The following is a 15627-nucleotide window of genomic DNA, read 5'->3' as shown; positions in this document are numbered from 1 at the left end:
CATGCCTGAAAGAAAAAAGACTTCCGGTGAATATTAATGTGCAGCATTTGATAACAAAAATGGATCTCTGCTATTTATTTGAATTCTACTTGTATTAGCATTTATGCAATGTATTAATGTTAATTAAGGGGCAGATTCACTAAGGGTCGAATTTCGAAGTTAAAAATACTTCGAAATTCGACCCTCGGATTGAAATCCTTCGACTTCGAATATCGAAGTCGAAGGATTTAGCGCTAATCCTGCGATCGATTGATCGAAGGATTTTCCGTTCGATCGAACGATTAAATCCTTCGAATCGAACGATTCGAAGGATTTTAATCCAACGATCGAAGGAAAATCCTTCGATCAAAAAATCACAGGCAAGCCTATGGGGACCTTCCCCATAGGCTAACATTGACTTCGGTAGCTTTTAGCTGCCGAAGTAGGGGGTCGAAGTTTTTTTTAAAGGGGAAGTACTTCGACTATCGAATGGTCGAATAGTCGAACGATTTTTCGTTCGATTCGTTCGATTTCGTTCGAATTCGAACGAATTTAACCAATTCGATGGTCGAAGTACCCAAAAAATACTTCGAAATTCGAAGTATTTTTCATTCGAATCCTTCACTCGAGCTTAGTGAATCAGCCCCTAAGTGTCAGAGAACAATAAACACTATACGCAATATATGCCATTATATTAATGCTACGGTCTTAAGAATCCAAAGAGGTCCAAGAGACTATTATCTGACCTTATGAACTACTCCAAATCCGCCAGTTCCAATAACTTTTCCGAGATCAAAACAGTCAGTAGGGTCCTACAAAACAAAAGTTTTATACACAAAATTTTAAAATAAAGGTACTATAATACCAATATTTTTCAATAAGAGAAGCTTAAATGGTAAAAGGAGAATACAAGGAGAAGGATGAGGGCAGGAATAATTCATCAGAGTTGCATATTATACAAATTTTGCTTACCGGGAACAGTTCTCCAAATGCATGTTTGATATGGACCTGGAGGAGAAACACATTTTATATTATTTTAATAGACAAGATAGAATACATTTTGCATAGTTCATGCAATATTGGAAGCTTTGTTGCTCATTTAGTTTGTTGTTTCCTGCTTACCTCAGGCTGACAGGCATGCTGGGAAGATTCCATAAATTGTTCCATAGATTGTAAAGAAAAGCTTTTAAGCTTGCTTTCTTCTTCAGGTTCCTCCTTGTTAATAGAAAAAAATATATTTAATGAGAACAGTTCAACCCTCTATTTGAAACAATGAATTGACTGGTCCAAGTATTATGATATTTTATCCAAACCTCAATAAATGGCACCACATTTTCGGTACTGATGCTTCCTTCCATATTTTCTGAGGGATTCTCCTGGATTTTTTCAGAGCTAGACATCTCAGGTTGCTCCTGATTAATCAAAAGAAAGGTTCGGTCAAATTGTGTAAGGCCAGATTGCAGTCTGATTAGCTGAATATTAGCAAAATCTGTTTGCTTTTGCTTTCTTGGTGTTTTTCTTTTCACAATGTATGGATTGATCCAAGAATTATGTTTTTTTATCCAAATCTTAATAAAATGCACAATATTTTGGATTGTATCGGTGCTTTTTCTTTATCTGAGGTATTCTCCTAGTTTTTATAATGGGCAAATTTATCAAGGGTCAAAGTGACAATTCGGTTTTCAATTCATATTTTTGAGTATTTTAAGGCCAAAACTGTCAAATTCGACTAGGGAATTGTTAAAATTAGATTAGAGTTTTTAAAAAAATTAGAAATCAAGATTTAGCATACTCTGGCTCTTTAAGAACTCAAATTTGACTATTAGCCACCTAAAACCTGCCAAATTGCTGTTGTAGTCAATGGTAGATGTCCTAGGATCAATTTGAAGTTGTTTGCTGCCTTCCTGACATTCAAGTTTTTTTCGGAGAAAAACTCGAATCACGTTTTTAAAACTCAAATCTAATTCAATCCGAGTTTTCGGCTCAATCCTATTCATTCGAGTTTGGAAAAGTTGATTTTTTTAATAAATTTTAATTGGTCGAATTTCGAGTTCATTGGAGTTTATTGAGTTTTAAAGAACCTCCATGAATTCAAAATTCTACCCTTGATAAATCTGCCCCTTAGGGAGTTATTTACTAAACTCCGAATGCAAAAATCACAAAAAATTAGTGATTTTTTAAAAATAAAATTGGACCACAAATTTTTTGGGATTTATTAAACCTCGAGGATGGAAATGTCTGAATCAGAAAATCCGGCATCTCAGACCTGTCGAGGTTGCATATAAGTCAATGGGAGAAGTCCCAATGATTTTTTGACATGCAATGTGTTTCGTGCAATACCCGAAGTTTTCTGGTAAAAAAATCCCAAAATATCGTGAAAATCGAATAAAAAATCTGTAAAAATTTGATTTGATTCAAATTCAAAATTGGACCCTTGATAAACCTGCCCCTAAGTAAAACTTGTAGTCAAGGTGTAGTCATATGTATTTCATATTGAAAATCAATAGTCTTGGCCATTTATGAGCATAAATCTGTGTTGGGACATAAAATGTTGGGCCAACTGATCAGATCAGGGCAAGTCAAGGCTAATGGGTTCAATGTCTAGTGATGAGTGAATCTGTCCAGTTTGGCTTCACCAAAAAATCTCCAAAAAAATGTACGAAACTCTGAAAAATTTGCAAAATGCATTGAAGTCAATGGGCATCAAAATAATTTTGCCACGTGACAATTTTGACACGAGTGACAATTTTTATATTCGAGACTCTTGTCCAAATGCATTAAAGTCAATAGGTTGTCAAAATTATTTTGAGGTGCAAATTTTTTTTGTTGCAGCGTTAACATTCTCACCACAAATCCATGGCTGGTGAATAAATTCTCCCATCACTTTTAATGTCACTTAAATTAGTTCTGAAGTATTGGATTGGTCTAAAGTATATTTCATCTATACTGTACCTCAACAAATGGCACTGAATTTGGGATAGAAGTGGTTTCTTCTTCTTCATCATCATTTGTTGGCTCCTCCTGGCTGATCTCAATTGCAGACTTTTCAGGTTGCTCCTGATTAATTGAGAAAAACAGTTGGTCACATTAACTAAAGCTTGAAGCTCAACTATATATTGCCTATTGTTTTTTTTTTTTTCATTTGAATTTTGAAGTTTTTCAAATTTCAAAATTTGACCCTTGATAAATCTGCCCCTAAGTAAAACTTGTAGTCAAGGTGTAGTCATATGTATTTCATATTGAAAATCAACAGTCTTGGCCATTTATGAGCATAAATCTGTGTTGGGACATGAAATATTGGGCCAACTGATCAGATCAGGGCAAGTCAAGGCTAATGGGTTCAATGTCTAGTGATGAGTGAATCTGTCCAGTTTGGCTTCACCAAAAAATCTCCAAAAAAATGTACGAAACTCTGAAAGATTTGCAAAATGCATTGAAGTCAATGGGCATCAAAATAATTTTGACACGAGTGACAATTTTTATATTCAAGACTCTTGTCCAAATGCATTAAAGTCAATAGGTTGTCAAAATTATTTTGAGGTGCAAATTTTTTTTGTTGCAGCATTAACATTCTCACCACGAATCCATGCCTGGTGAATAAATTCTCCCATCACTTTTAATGTCACTTAAATTAGTTCTGAAGTATTGGTCTAAAGTATATTTCATCTATACTGTACCTCAACAAATGGCACTGAATTTGGGATAGAAGTGGTTTCTTCTTCTTCATCATCATTTGTTGGCTCCTCCTGGCTGATCTCAATTGCTGACTTTTCAGGTTGCTCCTGATTAATTGAGAAAAACAGTTGGTCACATTAACTAAATCTTGAAGCTCAACTATACATTGCCCAGCACAAATCAAAAGTGTCGCCAATTTCTAAGCATCAGTCCATGAAAAGCATGAAGATTTTGGCTAATAGGTCAGATCAGTCAATAGGTTGAACGTTACAGTTTGGTGTTGTGACCGATATACTTTTGGTGTTATGACCGATGTTCTTTTTCTTAATTAACTAATGGTAACCATCTTTAGCATTCGTTCAATATTATTATGAATGACAAATAAGCCCTTTCAATTTTTCACAATTTATCATATAGAAGTTAATTTAATATTGACACTCTAATACAAAGTGACACAATGTTTTTGCTTATCTGACTGATTTGTTACCAGGTTCCCCAGTGATGTATAATTTAGAAATAATTTCTTATTCGTTTACTCTTCTGCTTACCTGGCAAATGTCATGGTCACATTGTTCTTCAGGCTTCTCCTGTTAAAGAGAGAAGTAGAGTGTTTTATAATGTTTTTCAGTGTAAAGTGACACCATGGGGCTCAGAGTGCTATGTCTTCTACCCAATATTCATGCCACCCATGAGCTTTGCCTATTACATTTTGGTGAAGCTTTTTGCATTCTGAATGGCACACAAAATCATATCTCTTAATATTTGAATGGGATTCTATCTTCACCTGGAAGTAATGCATATTGGCAGGTATAGCCAAAGGACACAATGGCATCTGATATCAAAGCACAGTAGTTGATACAAGCTGCAATGGAGCTCTTGGCAGGGTTCTCTTGTGTTTGCACTGGATTTTAATCCAATACAAGGTGGAGGGCAGAGTCGCAATGACTAAGGGCAGTGACCAAAAGTTAACAAGCCATCATGCCTAAAAATAAATATTTATGTATGTAGTTTTATTTATATTTTCACTTTCCTTGCAGGCAGGTTCACAGGGATAAAATGTATAATTGCAGATGAAAGCAAAGGCGATAAGGAGGAACCTTGCCTTGTTAATGATAACCAACCCAATCAGTATAAAATAATGGTTATGTGTGTATATTTTATTTCTACTTTAAATCAATTTATTTTGACTTACCTGGTAGTTGTCATGGCTGATATTTTCCTCTGGTTGTTCCTGTTTAAAAAGAAGAACGTGTAATTGATTAATTTGGGTGGTAATAATATGTATTTTGGCAATGTGACATGTTGCAAAGAAGACAGTGTGAGTGTGCAATGCATGGAAGTGCTGATGATCCGCCAGTGCGCATGTGCGGAAGACGGCACACTCGCTGTTCAAAAAGAAGCAGCCACAATTTAAGTACACATGGGTCTGAACTGGGGAAGGCGTCCTGTGACAAGTTTGAAGTCGTGGATCATTGATGCTATTGAGAAGCTGAAACTTTAGGCTGGTGTAATAAGTTCAGTATATAAACATGGCAAAACTGGCAATTTTAGCCATATTCATTTTTAGGTGTTAGTTCTCCTTTAAGAGAGAAGTAGTATTTTGATTTTATAGTATTAATAATATTTTTATTTTATGAACATCAGCATGGAAACAGGCTAAAAGACCCATTGTCTATCAGAAGCAAATATTAAAAGCAAACCATCAGTAAAGATCAGCATATTTTTGTAAGGATATAATGGAGTTTTGTAAAGTGAAGTTATTTTATGATTATTATTTGCTTACCAGGCAGATTTTCTCAGCGGGTTCCTCTGGCAGCGTCTGTTTTGGAATAAAAAAGTGGTTGTGTAACAGATGTAAAGACCCGGTATTGGTCAGGATAAATACGAGACAGATTATCTGTAAATGTCAGAGCTTGTTTACTATTGGGTAGAAATGCGTTCAGTGTGATATGGTTATAAATAGACGTATAAATGCAGCAGGGTTGGTATAGGCATCTATTTGGAAAGTCTTTTTTTATATAAAAATGCAAGGGTTTATAGGACTTCCTGATGATGAACAGGGTTATTAACAAAAAGGTCAGTATGTAACTGAAAGTGGCAAGTAGCAAATTTAAATTTAGAGATCAGATATCTGGTTACCATATTAGAAAAATATGCCCCTAGAATAAGCATAATGGTTGAAGAAGTGCTGTATCTTTTTAAATGTTTTAACTGCTTTTTCATTTTTGTTTGACGCACTATTAGAATGATAAAGGGCCCGGAGGGGTCCGAAACATTGCCCTTTTGTGATGTAGATACATGGGCTTAAATAAATCACCTTTTGATGCAATTTCAGGTGTGCAACTAAATTTTTTTTTTTAAATTTCACTTGTTGTAAGCACCCTGCACTTACAACAAGTGTTTATTTTGGGATTTTGGGATCCACTTTAGAATTAGAATTGATGAACTAGGACTTTTTTAAAATCATGTTATATTGTCAATTACTTTTGGGGTGTGGGGGGTGTGGTGTGTGTGTGTGTGTGTGTGTGTGTGTGTGTGTGTGTGTGTTTGTGTGTGTTTTGCAGGTCTTCTCTTCTTACCAAAATAATTTCTTCTCGTTCATTGATTTTTTTCTGTCAAAAAAAGAGAAAATAGGTTTGATTATAAAAGCAATGATCAAAGGAGAACTAAATTAAAAGGGCCATTACCAGTTAGGATGAGGAACCCTAGCAGTTCTCAACCACCATTGGAAAACAATAGCGTAAAGATGTGTTTGAATAGTAATATGTGCAAGAATGCTGAATCCACAAAAACTCATTTCAGAAATGCAATTGTGTAAAGTGAGATGCTATTAAAACTTATTTCTTAAAATAAGATCGCCATAGATCTTCCCAAAGCTAGTGGCATATGAGTTTTCAAAAACCAGACATGAATACTACTGTTATATACACAAAACTATCCCAAAACTAGTGATGAGCGAATTTTCGCCATTTCGCCGAAATTCGCGAAACGCTGAAAAATTCTCGAAACATTGCCGGCATCTCCTTTTTGACGCCAGTGTCCGTTTTATACGCCGGCGTAATTTTTTTTGGCGTCCGTCTTTTTTGGCAAAAATGCGCCGGAGTCCAAAAACGGACGCCGGCGTCCATTTTTTTTTACGCCGGCGAATTTTCGCAGCCGTTTCGCAAAATCTAAAATCTGGGCTATCAGAGAAATAAATAAAAATATCCTTACTTTTTGAAAACAATTAAAAATTTTACAGATGTATCGAAACATTTTTGTTGATTGAAGATTGATTGGTTTTTGAAGATCTTTCTGTGGAGAGAGAGAAATATCACTGGTTACAAACTGTAATAATCCTATGAATTGGTTTTAGGCCCCCATATATTGAGTTTTATCTTACAGATTTTTCAGCAAATAACTTTAATTTTAAGGTAACATTTGAACGACAGTTAAGGGCAGATTTATCAAGGGTCCAAATAAAAATTTGATGTAAAAAAAAAAATCGAATTTTGAGCTATTTTTGTATACTTTGACTATCATATAGGCCAAAATTCAATTAGAATTTGAAAAAAATGTGACTATTCGAATATCTAAATTTATCATGTACTGTCTCTTTAAAACTTCAAAATAGATTTTGGTTGGTCTTTTTTCCTTCGAATATCGAAGTTATGGGAGTTCAAAATTCGACCCTTGATAAATCTGCCCCTTAATGCCGAAAAAAAAATTGACATTTAATAAATAAATTCATGGTTTTCTAATTTTTTTTAAAAAAAGGCTCTAAAAGTTTGAGATTTATTAGGTGTAAAACCCACAAAAAACACTAATACAAAACTTCGCCAGCAGTGATGGGCAAATTTAACCAGTCTCGTTGAAAATTGTAACTATTTATTCAATATGGGTTTTTTGCATTTCTCTTTGAGCTTGTAAACTCACTAGAAATGAAGAATAAAATACAAATTCAAAATATTGGATTTTTCCAAGATATTCAAATGCTTTTTTATACAACGGATGTTACAATAAATAAGCACATATTTTTAAATTGTATTTGCTCTATTTATATTAATAAACTATTAATAATAATATTATTTGTTTCCCCAGTATATGCAGAGCTCCACTTACCTCAGTTGTCTGATTAAGAATGAGAGAATCTGCGCTAACTTTGAACACCTTAACTGTTGCCCATTATGACATCATAGAGATAGATCACATGATCAGCTGCTGAATAGATGACACACAATGAAGCCCATTGTTCTGTAATGATTTTAAACAACAGTATGTTTAAATGTAATGGATTTGTTTTTGACTGTTATGAATACATAATATATTAGTATGAAGAATGGTGTTATTAATAAATTAATAGTATATCTGTATAGAGAATGGCCCAGTTATTATCTGTGCTAATTTTGAATATCTTGACTGTTGCCCATTATGACATCACAGAGATAGATCACATGATCAGCTGCTGATTAGATGACATAAAATAAAGCCACTGCTCTGTAATGATTTTAAACAGTCAGGGCCGGATTTACATAGTGGGAGCCCCTAGGCCCACTGCCATTTTGTCGCCCCTGTCCCCTGCTTTTTATTAGTGCAAATTTTCATCATCTGGACTGAAGCAATGGGGATTGGCGCACAGGAAATTAAAAAAATGATTGTATCTCCGGCACATCCCCAGTGTTTTTGAACCAATGTGGGTGTGGTTGGGCAGCATGCCGCCCCCCTAGGCCCGGGCCTAGGTGGTATTTCCACAAATCGTTTTTCTAACGGGTGATGGCGTAAATTCGCTAGTGAAGTGGACCTACTCTAGCGCTACTTCGCACCCTTACGCCAGGCGAAGTTGTGCTATGGCGAAGGGACGTAACTACGCTAATTCACTGACCTGCGCATTTTACTGAACGCTACCTCTTGCGCCAGACTTTACTTCGCCAGGTCAGACCAGCCGAAGTTCAATACAATAGATAGGAGTTTGTCCAAAAATAGTTTATATTTTTTCTAAGTCCCAAAAAACGCTAGCGTCTTTTACTTCTTTAAGGGTGATAGTATGAAAAATAGCGAAATTTTATTTGGGGTTATCCTCCTTCCCCCTACATTTCCTAACATATGGCAACTCAATGATACAATGGGCACATGTGTAGGGCAATAGAACACTTTATTTTATTTTATAAAGGTTTCCTGGGCTTATGTAGTGTAATGTAGTTGCTGCAGCATATAAGTCCATTATATTTTAACGTTTTAGGCATCGTTAGTGTAACTTTGCTTTGCCTGACGAAGTAATGGTAGCGCAACTTCGCTACCGTTCGCCTCCCGGAGCGCAACTTTGCATTTTAGTGAATTTGCGTAGCGCTGGCGAAACTACGCCTGGCGAAGTGCGGCGAAGCTGTCGCTGGCGCAACTTTGGATCTTAGTGAATTTGCCCCATACACTCCATTTTGATCAAATAAGTCACAGTTTTAATTTGCATTTTAATATGAATCCTAATTATGTCTGGGAAGGGGAAACATTTTTTACTTCCTTATTTTGTGACAAAAAGTCACGCAATTTCCCTCCCGCCCCTAATTTGCATATGCAAAATTATGATTCAGATTCCGTTTTGCATGGCAGAAGGATTCGGTAAAATCCGAATCCTACCGAATCCTGGCTGAACCCGAAACTGAATCCTGGATTTGGTGCATCTGTAGTAAACATTACTCCAGGCTACACGTGGGTCACACTATCGCCTAGTGATAAAATCAAATACATTTTTGTTTTATATCTACTGTAACATTTATTTTTTATGGATTTAAGGAATATCTTTTATTCTCTTCTCAGCTTTAAATGTGTCTGAATCATTTTCATCAAACTCAGCTGGTAAAAATGTAAATACATTTTTCTAAAATAAGAGTACAGAGTAGAGAGAAAATGGTTTGATAATAATAATAATAGCCAATAACCAGAATGGTGATGAGAAATCTGTCCTTACTGCACACAAAATATCACCTAAAGAGAGCAAAGAACAGACCTTACAATTCTTTACTGTATTTTTTTTCTGTTAAGACATTTCGTTATTGAAAATGGTAATATCTGTCAGTGCCGGAACTATGGGTAGGCAGAAGAGGCAGCTGCCTAGGGCGCAATGATTGGGGGGCACTGGGCAGATACCTCTTTTGCCTACTCCTAGACCGGACCTGGCACTAGACTTGCGTCCAACAATGCCCCTGCTGCGTGCAAGCTGTTGCAGTGCATGCGCGAGAGAGCGCTGACGCTGTACATGCACACGCGAGCCCTAATGTCACACATACGCGCGCGAGCACTGCTGCCACGTATGAGCACATGAGCCCCACATGCACGTCAGACAGGGATGAATGGCAAGCTGGCCAGCTGGGCTGCCTAGGGTGCCTCTCCGGCCAGGCCCGCCTCTGATATCTGTTATAGAAAAAAATGTAACTCTAAATATCTTGTGTTTTTATAATGTTACATTTTGGCTAATACTTATCACTAACATTTCATTTTGGGGAACATGTAAGGGGCATTTGTAATCAACTTCAGAAATATTTAGTACCAAAACTCTTGGCTAGCAGTAGCGATCCTAGAGGGGGGCGGGCCCTGGTGCGTGACGCACAGCTGGGCCCCGCCCCCTCCGTACGGCCGCATTTGTCAGTGGCGCACAGACTGCCGGGGGGCCCTGAGGGGGTGCGGGCCCTGGCCCTCTCACACCCCCTGCTCCCCCGGTAGTTCCACCACTACACTTTAAAGAATATTTCCTATAAGTGTTTAGAATGGAAAAGGAAAGGTAAAAAAAAGTAATTGGGTAAAATCTACAAATTTAAATATGGTTTGAAAATCAAAACTATCTGATCATAATCCCTCTCATCAGAAGGGGGGGAGTTTAATGCACATTCAAGAACAGTCTAGTAACCACTTATGGGTTTAGAAAAAAAGCTAAAAACCAGACAAGACTTATTTAACCGACCACTAACCACGGGACGTGTGTATTGTCTTTACAGGACAGTTTGCTGAAAATGAAAGCAATGAAGTGAATTTGCGAGAGATTCCCTCCCATGTTCTATCTAAAGTCTTCATGTATTTTACCTACAAGGTTCCTTACACAAACAGCTCCACAGAAATCCCAGAATTTCCCATTGTGCCAGAGATCGCGCTGGAACTGCTGATGGCAGCAAACTTCCTAGACTGTTAAATAATAAACAAATGATGGAAAATCTATTTGTTAAATGGATTCTTTTATATTTAAATGCCTAGTTTTTTTCTATTTTGCATGTTGCTATTTTTCCAAGCAGTGTATTGTATATGTATACTGTTAAAGTTCCTGCTAATATTGCTAATTGCTAATATTTTTTTCTCCTCACGCTGTTCTTAATGATAAACCATTCTGAAAATATGATGTTAACTAAGTGCTTTACATATTTTTCTTTTTCATTGCTTTAAGACTGGGGTAGATTTATAAAGGGTCGAATACTAAATTTACATTTTTAAATTTCTTTTTTTGGTATCAAAATTCACACACTCAAATTTTAATCCCCCTATAAAATGTAAATTGAATTGTAAGATTTATCACCCTCGACCATAGAAACAGTCCTAATTCGAATATTGCCACCTAAAAAACTGCCGAATTCATGTAAAAGTCAAAGGGGGAAATTTACTAAAGGGCGAAGTGGCTAACGCTGGCGAAAATTCACCAGCGTGACGTCATTTTGGTACTTCGATGATTTACTAATGGCAGCTGGCGTAATTTTGCCAAGGAGATAGACTCTGGCGCAACTTCGCACTCTTATACCAGGCGAATTTTCGTTCGGGCAAAAGAGCGTTACTACGCAAATTCACAAAGTTTTTGATTTTACTGACCGTTACTTCTATCGCCAGACTTGCCTTCGCCACCTCAGACCAGGCGAAGTGCAATAGAGTAGATATGAGTTCCTCAAAAAAAAGTTGAAAATTTTTCTAAGTCCGAAAAAACGCTGGCGTTTTTTCCTATTTAAAGCGTGATAGACTGAAAAAGATCGTAACTTTTTTTGGGGGGTACCCTCCTTCCCCCCTACATTTGCTAACATAAACTATACTGTGGACACATGTGTAGGGCATTATAACAACTTTATATAATTTTATTAAGGTTCCCTGGCCTTGTGTAGTGTAATGTATTTGCTGCAGCATATACGGCCATTGTACTTTAACTGCACGCTGTATGCGTAATTTAGCTAGTGTTCAATACCCTGGCGCAACTTCGGATCTTCGTGAATTAGCGTTGTCCAGGCGAATATTCGCCTGGCGAAGTGTTGCGATGTGCACATAGCCAGCACTGGCGAATTTTCGCCGGTTAGTGAATTTGCCCCAAAGACTTACTTTTTTGGGAGGGAAAACTCGAATCAAAAACAAATCAAATTTACGTATTGTTCCTATTTATCAAATATTAGACGTTCAGTTTTTTTTATTAAATAACCTCCCATTCGAGTTGTGAGTATATTTGAATTCATTAGAGTAAAAAAAAAAAATTCACATGAATTCAAAATTCAACCTTTGATAAATCTGCCCAGAAGCGTGGTCTGGTCGATTAACCATGAAGTCACTTCGCTGAATTTGTCTGGGAAAAAAAAGTGACAAAAACATTAAATCTGCTGAATATTTTAATAAAAGTATAATTTGTAGTATTTGTAATACCTAAATATTGAAAATGTAAAAGACAGATTTTCCTTCCATTTTTTCTGTATTATTTTGCCCTTATTTATTAATTAGACTCTGGCAGCAATGAATAAGAGTTAATCACATATATGTTAAATGAAGTCATGCCTTGCACCAGTTAGCAATCCTTCGAGGGAAGTATTATAGTTTTATTTTTTCAGTGTCATTTTTTTACTGCTAATGGTAGGCAACTAAATACTTTACTTTTATAGATGATTAAAGCCACAAACCATCATAATGATCATTGATATGAAAGGAGGCTAAACCCAAAAATGCACATTTGGGGGGGGGGAGCATTAGCTCGCCATGCCCCACTCCTTTTGTGATGTCATTGGCAGGCAGGTCCACGAGGGCCTTTTAAAAGAGGGGAGGAGGCAGGCTCGGTTCTGTTGCAGGTCAAGAAAAACCCGAACTGCACATCACTATTCAATAAGTTTTAAGGGATACTGTCATGGGGAAAAAAAAAAATTCAAAATGAATCAGTTAATAGTGCTGCTCCAGCAGAATTCTGCACTGAAATCCATTTCTCAAAAGAGCAAACAGGTTTTTTATATTCAATTTTGAAATCTGGCATGGGGCTAGACATATTGTTCCCCAAGTCATGTGACTTGTGCTCTGATAAACTTCAATCACTCTTTACTGCTGTACTGCAAGTTGGAGCGATATCACCCCCTCCCTTTCCCCCCCAGCAGCCAAACAAAAGAACAATGGGAAGGTAACCAGATAACAGCTCCCTAACACAAGATAACAGCTGCCTGGTAGATCTAAGAACAAAACTCAATAGTAAAAACCCATGTCCCACTGAGACACATTCAGTTACATTGAGAAGGAAAAACAGCAGCATGTCAGAAAGCATTTCTCTCCTAAAGTGCAGGCACAAGTCACATGACCAGGGGCAGCTGGGAAATTGACAAAATGTCTAGTCCCATGTCATATTTCAAAGTTGAATATAAAAAAAATCTGTTTGCTCTTTTGAGAAATGGATTTCAGTGCAGAATTCTGCTGGAGCAGCACTATTAACTGATGTGTTTTGAAAAAAACATGTTTTCGGATGACAGGATCCCTTTAAGAAGTCCATGCAAGCAAAATATTCCAAAGCTATTATATTCTATCTAGAGGGCGAGGGTGGAGTGATAATAATAAGCCATGCTTTGAGTGATGGCTGAAGTTTGCAGCAAAGTGTTTTTTCCAAGGATTTTATAAGAGGTTTCTCTACTTTTAGGCTAAAGTCACATTTCTTCATAGAAAATGTCATTATTGTCTACGACTACCGGCATCTAAGAGGGTGTCCCTAAAAGTTTGTAGCAACATTCTGCCACTATATATAACTTAAAGGAATTTGCCTACATGTGCTGATGTGCTTCTTCCCTACACAAAGTGTCACCAGCACTCACTACAATGACTTGTACTTGTCATGTGCAGATTTTGGTAGATAGATCCTGTAAAACTACTTGGATGAAAGCAAAACTACTTTTAAAAACGTTTATCTCCACTTAGTTCAGACTCTGAACAAAAAAGTGATGTTTCTGGCCACAAATGGTCTGTTTTCAAGCTAAAACACACACAAGGGATATACTACAACACTCCCATCTGGTGATAACATGTAACCACTTGAAATTATTAGTTACAAAATAGGTTCTTGGTAACATACACTAAAATTATATATAAATTACTCAAAGTTTAACCCCAGCTCTCCAAAGTTTGTACAAAATATGCATAAGCTAACGCTTATGCGTCATATATATATATATATATAGATAAAGATTCTTAAATGAAGACCAGCAACACCGAGATGATTTGCAAAAAATTCGAAACCTCATGAACAGCCATTGTGACGTTTCGCTCCCACTGGGACCTTTCTAAAGGCAACCGAGACTACAAACCCAAACTGGTCACTTTACAACACTTTTCAGCACTTGACACTTGATTTACTGCAGTAATCACTTTGTGGCACTGATGTCACTTCCTATTGATTGGTTTGCTATGAGTATATATGTGTGTTTGGGTTGTAGGCATGGTTGCCTTGAGAAAGGTCTCAGTGGGGACCGAAACGCCACGTTGGCTGTTCATGTGGTTTTGAATACACTTTGAATTTTTTGCAAATCATCTCAGTGTTGCTGGTCTTCATTTGAAGTATCTGGATCTTTTGCCGTGCACCCGAGGCAAGTAATATAGCGGAGTGCTGCCCCTAACTCATATATATATAGTTCAAAAAAGTAACCGCACACACAGATCTTTCTTAAAATGTGCAAAAAATTATTCAACGTTTTCAGCCCCTATATTCAAACCTTCATGAAGACGGCTCGAGGTGGTATATAAAGGAAACCTTTAAACAGTTTGAACAGCAATTACAATTAGGAATTGGATGGAAATAACTCGCTGTTCTTCTCTACTGCTGCCCAGGTCTGAATTCACCAACATCAACCCAATTGTCTTAGTTCTCTTCTAAGACATTAGCAGAGTTGTGGCTTTCCTACTATACATTTTACTTTACCAAACTGTGATTTAGGCAATTACTCTTTTACCTGTACTGGGTGAAAAAATGTAAAATGTAGCAATGTATTTATATCAGTGGGCTTTACATTACGTTCAGTGGAAAGGGTAACACAAGTGTTGTATATCATGGTATTCAAAAACATCTGATTCTGGCAATGCAGGAGCTAAAGCCAAGTCTTTTTCTGGAACAAAAAAAGCTAGGAGGCAGAAATGTCTCCAGTCTGATCCAGATATGTGTACCCTTGGTTCCAAGACTGCTGTGCATCAATATGGGGCTTGCCAAGATAAGGATCATGGGGAGTTCCAGGGGCAATACAAACGCATGGATCTTTACTCATATATTGATAATTGTCCACTGACAAATTTCAGTTTAGTGAGTTAAATTTTAGTTAGGCTTAAACTTCACAGGAGATCTTATGTCGTCTTATGTCGTCGGATGAAAACGCAGTGTTCAACGTTCCCTTTCGAAAGGAGCGCGCGTCTGATGGCAAATCATACAATGTAGTTTACACATCTGATTTTTGTATCTGTCCCATTATATTTTGACCCATGTGACTTGCAGGATGTGTTCTGTCGATCCAACACCATCCTCAAAATCTCCCATGTAGTTTAGCGATTACATGCAGTTCGACTAATAATAATAGTTGTCTAGTATGATATAAATGTCAGTTTTTAAACAAACATATACAAAGACAATACATAGGGGCAGATTTATCAAGGTTCGCAGTGAAAATTAGAATTTCTAAAGTTTTTTTTATGGCCAAAAATGTCAAATTTGACTAGGGAATTACTCCAGCCTTTATACATTAAATTTTTGGCTAACTG

General features: G+C 36.8%; 1 long non-coding RNA gene across 1 annotated transcript; it reads right to left on the bottom strand.

The window, feature by feature from the left end:
* Positions 1–641: 641 nt before the first annotated feature.
* Positions 642–3804, bottom strand: LOC121394749. Its single transcript, XR_005961991.1, has 4 exons — positions 3657–3804; positions 2932–3036; positions 952–1391; positions 642–791 (listed from the first exon to the last, which is right to left on the bottom strand). It is a non-coding gene; the product is annotated as an uncharacterized LOC121394749 (long non-coding RNA).
* Positions 3805–15627: the final 11823 nt, after the last annotated feature.

Source organism: Xenopus laevis, chromosome 6L (genome assembly GCF_017654675.1).
Source record: "Xenopus laevis strain J_2021 chromosome 6L, Xenopus_laevis_v10.1, whole genome shotgun sequence".
In the NCBI taxonomy this organism is placed as follows: domain Eukaryota; kingdom Metazoa; phylum Chordata; class Amphibia; order Anura; family Pipidae; genus Xenopus; species Xenopus laevis.
The sequence above is the reverse complement of the archived record's forward strand: the minus strand, read 5'-3'. Positions and strand labels throughout refer to the sequence as shown.